Genomic DNA, 8,975 nt, shown 5'->3' with positions numbered 1-8,975 from the left:
AATAATACGAATTTAATAAGAAATCAACCATAGGGAAAATGGGGGATTCAGATCTAACGAAAGTACTCTTTAAATATTGAATGTGACTAAGTTTTCTTTGCTTATTTTAGTTATTTGATTTAAGTTCTTCTGATCTTGAAAAATCAATAAACACCCAATTCAAAGTTTGTTTTCTTAGTTTAATTAAAAGTAGTTATTTTAATAATTAAATTACATTCCTTGTGTTCGACACCGACTTACCTAAGCTATTATATAATCCGACTAGGTACACTGTCTATTGGTGTATAAATTAGTTAAGTTAGTTAGGTTAATAAATTTAAAAGTTGATAGGTACTATTACACATATCAAGTTTTTGACGCCGTTGTCGGGGAACGAATTATTAATTTTTAGTTTAATTATTTTTAGTTATTTGATCCTTTTTGTGGGGTAAAAACAACAAAAAGTTGTTTTTCTACATTATTAAAAAAAATTTGTCAGTTCAGTAGCCACAACATGGGCACCTTTAGCCACGGCGTGGGCACTAAATAGTCAGTTTTTAGTTAGTTTATTTTTATTTGTTTGACGCGTTTTTGTTTTTGGTTTGTTTTGTTTCAGTGATTTATGAATCGAGGATCAAGAACTCCCATAGTTCCACCACTTGAAGATCCTAAATCGGCTTTCCACTAGAAGAAAGACAAGAAGTTTATGAGTCGAGTAGCACCTAGATTTAGACAAATTTGAACGCTTTAAAAGAACTACCAATGCAAAGGGAATAGGATACAAGCCAGAAATCGAATACGATTCAGAAGATGACCTCAAGAGTGAATTTGAAGAGATGACGGACATAGGAGATATGACGATGGAAGAATATAAGAAACAATTGCATAACGACAACGGGCCTGGTCTTGTACCACCCGAAATTCCAGCAACCGCCAACTTTTAAGTCATGGGGCATATTCTAGCTATGTTTAAAGATATTTTGTTCCATGGGAAGGACCATGAAGATGCCTTCAAGCATATCGATGAAGTCTTGGACATTTCTAACTATTTCAATGTTCCAAATGTTACTAGAGATACATTTTTACTAAGGATACTTCCACTAACACTTAGTGGAGAAGCAGAAATTTGGTTGAAGTGAATCACACTTGGAGCTATTCCAACATGGGACAACCTTCATGAAGCTTTTATCGAGCAATTTAGTCCTCCTTCAAATATTTCCAAGCTTAAAAAGAAGATTGCTAACTTCCAACAAGAAATAGGCGAATCCTTATACGAAGCTTGGGAGAGGTAAAAGGGTCTTCTAAGAAATTGTCCTCAACATGATTTGAACATGCAACAAGAGATGTCTATTTTCAATGATGGGGTAAATGTGACAACAAGGAAACTCCTCTTTTCTTAAGGATCAACGACTAAGAAGAATCCAGCCACAATCAAAGACTTAATTGAAGAGTTCACGAAGCACTCAATAGAATACCATAACCGCTGAGAAAATGTAACAAGAGGTAAAGGAAATGGAGGGAATGGGAACTTGCATGAAATAATGGCAAAATTAGATACTATGGACCGGAGAATGACGAAAATGGATCAATCTATACATGCCATACGAGTTGGATGTGAAAATTACAATGGGCCACATTTAACAAAAGATTGCGATTTAGATGCAAGTGGGAATCGTAAAGCACAAGTATGTTACTCAAATGGAGACACGTATGATGAGGATTGGAGGAAACCAAAGAAGATTGGTTGCCTTACGACGCATACACGAAGCAAAAGGAAGAGAAGTTTAGGCAAACCGGTCGTGGATTTTATAAAAAAGAACAACCACCGCCCAAGACCAAGTCTGAGTTTGAGTCGATGCTTGCACGTTTTGCAGCCGTTTCTGAGAAGAGGCATGACGCAACTGATGCTACGATAAGGAATCAACAGGCTGCCATTAAGAACATCGAAACTCAATTACGTCAATTAACCAAAATCATAAACAATCGATTGCCACCTAAAAATTGTTGGATAAGGTGTCTAAGTCCATAACTATTTTTGGTATGTACTTGACCCGACCCGGCATGGTCCATTTGGGTTGCATGGCATTATGCATTTGGATAGACTAAATGAGAGAAATAACACTTGTGGTTTATTAATATATTATAAGTTCTAGTATATTAATAGTATTATTTAATTAGTATTGATCAAGAATTAATCTAGAATTAATTAAGTGATCAAAAGGAGACTAATTAAATATATGGGTTGATTGTGTAAATCATCCATACTTGTATAGTGGGCTAAGTGCTCCATGGATTATCTAGTTGGGCTAAGGTCCATAGGATGCTCCATGGATGCTTCATGGGAGTTACAAACCCATGGGTCATGGAAATGAAGAGCCATGTCACATTAGGGTTTACATGGTGTAACCCTAATGCAACACACTATATAAGCATACTTAGAGCGACCAAAAATTGGCTACACTAGTGAGACAAGAGGGCAAGCCGAATTAGAAGTGTTCTACATTCTCTCAAAGTTTATTCCAAGAGCATTTGGTGTTGTGTGAAACATTTGAGGCATCACACTTGGGATGCTAGGCTCTCAAGGTTTACAAGGAAGCAAATCAACTACAAGGTATGTAATTCTAGCCATCTTTTATGTTTAAAGTTCCCCATGTATGCTAGATAGGATTTTGAACCTTGGAAAAAGTATTTTGCATGTATTTTAGACAAACATAGATCCAAGGATTTCTAGGGTTGCATGTACACTTAGGAGTGTTAGAATGCTCAAAACCCATCAGTGGTATCAGAGCCTAGGCTTGTTTGTTTGACACTTGATGCAAAATTGTGAAAAAAACTCGTTTTTATGCATTCTGAAGCATGAACTCGCCGAGTCCATGGGGGGACTCGGCGAGTCCATGAGAAAACTCATCCTACTCGTCGAGTAGGTTCTTGCACTCGACGAGTAGGAGCCCCTGGGTGCAGTTTTTTGAGTTTTGCTGCTGGAAATGGACTAGAAACATTACCCTAAACTGTTTTGGTGTTTTAAAACTTGTTTTAGATGGTGTAATGGTTGTTCTAATCCATTTACAATGGCTATTATCAAAATTACATGATTATATGTGTTCATATGTTCTTGGAATTTTGATATGATTATTCATGTTCGTATGAGTTCTTGATAGATCATAGGAATTACTTGTTTAATGCTGAATTCATGATCTTTATGTGTTTTAATGGAGTCCATAACTTGTCCTCAAGTTATGGATAACCAAAAGTCACTTTGTATTAATTCCATTAAAAGAACACATAAGTTACAAAAATGAAGAGCCTTCATTTTAATAAATCATAAGTTATGAATTGAAAGGTTTTGTAAAGTTACAAAACTTGCCCTCAAGTTTTGGAACATGTAAAGTCATCTAATAAACTTTAGTTCCAACCCCAAGAATTTTAAAAGTTAAAATTCAACCCTTATACTTTATAATATTATAAGTTTAATATATATATATATATATATATATATATATATATATATATATATATATATATATGTATATGTATAAGATCAAGTCGTTTTACCATTAGTAGGCCTCATTCACGAAGCCGGTCTATAAGGGGGTATAAGGTTGTTGCCTATAAAATGGCAGCTTAATGGGTGTCCACTCTCACCCACCGCTTCCTTGACTGGTGGAGGGTCGTTAGCCGAACGGGTAGGACAATGACTTAAAATTCTCATTAAAAGTATAATGATTATTATAAAGTAACTAAATGTTTTTATAAATTCTCAATATTGGTTACTTTAGGAAAATGTGAATAAGGTGCTAACGCATGAAATTACACTTTGCACTTTGATTAAGTCGTTAGTGGAGCTGTGTGGTTAACCGGCACACTAACTTGGACTTAACAAGGTAGGCAAAGGGTGACTTAAGGTTTTTCATAGGTCGGTGGAGCACGTGTGGTTAACCGGCACATCGATTAAGTGAAAAACATTAAGGGTACCAAGTAATTTGCATGGTTACTTCACACCTTGTTTTGTGATCCTCGGTATCCCAGTCACAAAACATGAAGGCCACACTCGATATTGAAACGTGTCATTGAAAAGTTCAATGGATCTCAAAAGAATCTAGGAATTTCTAAGAACCAAATAAAACCTAATACTTATATATTTCGTTTTTCATGGTGAAAATTGGTGAATCGTTATTCACTTACCTTTCAAATATGTTATAGCTTGGATTACGACATCCCTCTTCTAAGTTATAATATATTGTGATTGGATCCTAGCCTTAATATTACATTTGGGTGTTTTATTAATGACTATCTTTATATCTAAACTAAAATTGTCTTTTCTTCTTTTCAGATGTCTTCCAACAATGTTGCTTCTGGCTCAAACCCTACAGGCTCCTTCTCTCTCATGAACCTTTGTGGGAGAGTCATCTTTGATGGATCCAACTTTACAGATTGGATCAGGAACATCAGGATGGTCACTCGTTATGAGAACAAAGAATATGTTCTCGACAAGGAGCTTAAGGTACCCGAGCCAACTGCTACTCCTGAGGAGTTTGCTGAATATGAGGCACATGAAAGAGATGCTACCAAAGTGGCATGCATCATGATGGCCACTATGACAGCCGAGCTCCAAAAGTCCTATAAGGACTACTATCCTTTTGAGATGCACCAGGATTTGATGGACCGCTACCATCAGAGTGCTCGTCAAGAGCGATATGAAATCATCTCCTCCATGATAACAACCCGAATGAAAGATGGTGAACCCATCACGGGCCACATGCAGAAAATGCAAAGGTATGTGGACCGTTTAATGAAGCTGAATGTGAACTTCCCCAAGGAGTTAGCAATATATATCATTTTGCACTCCTTACCATCGTGTTATGATCAATTCTGCATGACATACCACATGAACAAGGAAGAAGTCACCCTCAGCAAACTTCAAGGACTCCTAAAGACTACAGAATCAGGTCTTAAAGGTAAGTCGGTTGTTACCACTCCTACTCCTACTCCAAACTTCGCACCTGTCCTGGCAATCAGGAAAGGTAGAGGGAAAAAGAGGAAGAACCCTTCGAAGGGTACCAAGGGTAAGACCCTTGATGGCTCCTCTTCAAGCGGAACAAAGAAAGGTTTCGTCACTCCTTCTTCTGATCCTAAAGAGGCTGAATGCTTCTATTGCCATGAAAAGGCGCACTGGAAGTGGAACTTCCCAAAGTACCAGCAAGATTTGAAGTATGGGAAAGTAAAACCCAACCATGCAAGTATTTACACTATATTATCTAATAACTCACCCTATTCTAACACTTGGGTCCTTGATACCGGCTGTGGTATTCATATTTGTTCTGATTTGCAGGGACTAAGAAGAAGTGAGAATGTGGAGCATGGAAAGATAAACTTGATCATGGGGAATAGGAAAGTTTCACCTGTCACCAAGATTGGAGTTTATACTTTGTTGCTAAGTAGTGGGTTTACTTTAGATTTGAATAAATGTTGTTATTCGCCTGAAATGGCAAGAAATGTTATTTCCTTTCATGCTTTGTACAAACAAGGGTTTACCTTTTCATTTGATAATGAAGTTGGTGGAATAAATGCTTTCTTTAATAATGTGTTTTATTTTAAAGCATTACCTTGTGATGGTGTGTATGAAGATGTGTCTGTTGTAGATAACTTAGGAAATAATATGTTGTGTATTGATTCTACTAATGATAATAACTTGGATAAAGCATCATTATGGCATTGTCGTCGTGGACATGTAAGCAAGAAACGCATAGGCCAACTCCAAAAAGATGGAGTCTTGGAGTCATTTGACCTAAATTCAGATGATAGTTGTGAATCATGCTTACTTGGAAAAATGACAAAGTCACCCTTCACAGGTTCCTGTGCTATGGGTGAAGGTTTGTTGGATCTAGTGCACACGGATGTGTGTGGACCCTTCAAAACTGCCACAAGGGATGCTAATCGTTATTATGTGACTTTTACGGATGATTATAGTAGATATGGATATGTCTACTTAATCAAGCATAAGTCATAGACTTTCAAAAGGTTTAAAGAGTTTAAACAGGAAGTTGAGAATCAATTGGGCAGGAACATTAAGATGCTTCGATCCGATCGTGGTGGTGAGTATCTTAGTACAGAGTTCCTCGACTATCTTAGGGAATGTGGGGTAGTCTCACAATTGACACCCCCCAGGACACCACAGTTGAATGGTGTAGCTGAGAGGCGTAATCGAACCTTGTTGGACATGGTTCGTTCCATGATGAGTCGAGCTTCGCTACCAATCTCATTCTGGGGGTATGCCTTAGAGACTGCCGCCCATATCCTTAATCTGGTCCCTACAAAGAAGGTTGCCAAAACATCTCACGAGATGTGGACTGGAAAAGTTCCTAATCTAGCCCACATCAAGATTTGGGGTTGCGAAGCTTTCGTGAGACGTGACACTCACGATAAGCTCGAACCTCGAAGTGAGAGGTGTATTTTCATCGGCTACCCACAGAAATCCTTTGGTTACCTCTTCTACAGACCTAGTGAGAATGTGGTCTTTGTAGCAAGGAGGGTTGTCTTTCGAGAGAGAGAGAGAGTTCATAAGCCAAGGAAACAGTGGGAGGAAAATTGACCTTGAAGAAATTTAAGAGTCAAGTGGTGAAGGAACCTCAAACCCTAGCAATCAACTTGAGGAGGAAACTCCTGTTGATCCAATTGACGAGTCTGTACCTCTAAGGCGTTCCACAAGGGTTAGGAATGCACCAGAGCACTATTATGGTTTCCATATTACTGCGGAAGGTGAGACACTTATCAGTGATGAGACACTGGTAAGTCTGGATGAACCTAACAGCTATGCGGAAGCCATGGCAGGCCCCGAGTCTGCTAAATGGAAAGAGGCAATGGACAACGAGATACAGTCCATGTATGACAATCAGGTTTGGGACTTGGTTGACAATGTACCAGGTCGTAAGACAGTTGGGTGCAAATGGATCTTCAAGAAGAAGACCGACATAGATGGTAATGTACACACTTATAAGGCATGACTGGTTGCAAAGGGATTTTCTCAAACTCCGGGAGTTGATTATGATGAGACCTTTTCACCAGTAGCCAAGATTAAGTCTATTAGGGTATTGTTAGCCATAGCTGCATTTCATGACTATGAAATATGGCAAGTGGATGTCAAAACCGCATTCCTTAATGGAAAGTTGGCTGAGGATGTTTACATGAATCATCCAGAGGGTTTTCTCAGCACAGAGTACCCTAATAAAGTGTGTAAGCTTGGGAAATCCATCTATGGATTGAAACAAGCACCTCGCAGATGGAATCTTTGCTTCGATGAGAAAGTCAAAGAGTCTGGCTTTTCGAGGAGTGAAGATGAATCTTGTGTATATGTCAAGGCTAGTGGGAGTATAGTTAGATTTTTGGTACTGTATGTGGATGACATACTACTCATAGGAAATGACATCCCAACCTTGCAGGAAGTGAAGTCCTGGCTTGGGAAGTGTTTGGCTATGAAGGACCTAGGAGAAGCTGCCTATATTCTAGGGATAAGGATTCTGAGAGACCGGAGTAAAAGACTAATTGGACTTAGTCAGAGTACATACTTGAATAAAGTGCTGAAGAGGTTCAGCATGCAAGATTCCAAGAAAGGAGAGTTGCCCATCCAGAGTAACGCTAGATTGAGTAAAACTCAGAGCCTGAGTACCGAGGTTGAGATAGCAGAAATGAGTCGAGTACCTTATGCTTCAGCTGTAGGCTCGATCATGTATGCTATGACGTGTACTCGTCCTGATGTAGCCTTTGCTTTGAGCATGGTTAGCAGGTATCAGGGGAAACCTGGTAAGTCTCACTGGACGGCGCTAAAGAATATCCTCAAGTACCTGCAGAGGACTAAGGACTGGGTCCTTACCCTCGGTGGGAGTGATGACTTGAGAGTTGTAGGGTATAGTGATGCTAGCTTCCAGACTGATAAGGATAATTTCCGCTCTCAGTCGGGCTGGGTCTTTACCTTAAACGGAGGAGCAATTTCTTGGAAAAGTTCCAAGCAGGAGACAGTGGCTAATTCAACTTGTGAATCAGAGTATATAGCGGCAAGCGAGGCGGCAAAGGAGGCGATATGGCTAAAGAACTTCATTGGAGACCTTGGAGTTGTACCAGCTATAAAGGAGCCCATAGAGATTTTCTGTGATAGTGAAAGTGCAATTGCCATAGCAAATGAACCAAGGGATCACGGGAGATCCAGACACATTGACAGAAAATACCATTTCATCAGACATCGAATAGAAGAATGACTCCTCGCGGCAAAGAGGGTATCATCGGATGAGAACCCGGCAGATCCCCTGACGAAGGGACTGGGTAGCGTTAAGCATCTCCAGCATGCAAGGAGCATAGGGCTGAAGGATGATATTAGCTTTAGTAGTTAGATAATTTTGAAATTTGTAAAGTGTAATTGACATTTGATGATGAATAAAAGTTGTGTTTATTTATGAGTAAAGTGTTGCTATCTTTTGTCAATCATTTACTATTATTTCTTTTGCATGTTTTGACTTCCAGAATATTTATGTTATGTTTTACATATTATTCAAATTATCCACAGTCGGTCATATGTTGGAAGTAGATATGAATTAAGACTGTCATGAGTTGGTTGTAGAGGTCTAAGATGTTGGACATGGCCTCAACACTCATGAGTGCTCATAAGTTCTGAGTATTGGATTCAACCCACGCTCGCTTGTATCACTTCATGGAATTTATCTCGAGTGATTGCGAGACGGTAATATCATATAAGTCTTCAAACCTAGAGATATGTCTTGTTGTCTATGAGTTGGTTTTACATTGATCGTGTGAAAACGCATTGGTAACTCGATGTTATAAAACGTGTGTTTGTGTGTGATTTAACAAGTAGTAGAACAAGCATATGAGTCGAAGTTTATATGTTCCTTCTTGGATTAGAAGCGATATATGGGCCCCTCAATGATTTTGTTTTGACCTATGTACCGGGCCCGTTCAGAACTAAATTTATGTGTTCAATTAAGTTCTAT

The 8,975-nt window shown here is 38.8% G+C and overlaps 1 non-coding gene across 1 annotated transcript; it reads right to left on the bottom strand.

Moving 5' to 3' along the window:
- Positions 1–1,199: 1,199 nt before the first annotated feature.
- Positions 1,200–1,306, bottom strand: LOC145110090 (small nucleolar RNA R71). The gene has a single exon (XR_013709472.1). It is a non-coding gene; the product is annotated as a small nucleolar RNA R71 (small nucleolar RNA).
- Positions 1,307–8,975: the final 7,669 nt, after the last annotated feature.

Source organism: Lactuca virosa, chromosome 4 (assembly GCF_052849685.1).
Source record: "Lactuca virosa cultivar CGN04683 chromosome 4, Lactuca_virosa_CGN04683_v6, whole genome shotgun sequence".
NCBI classification, from domain to species: domain Eukaryota; kingdom Viridiplantae; phylum Streptophyta; class Magnoliopsida; order Asterales; family Asteraceae; genus Lactuca; species Lactuca virosa.
This window is presented reverse-complemented; position numbering and strand designations above follow the sequence as displayed.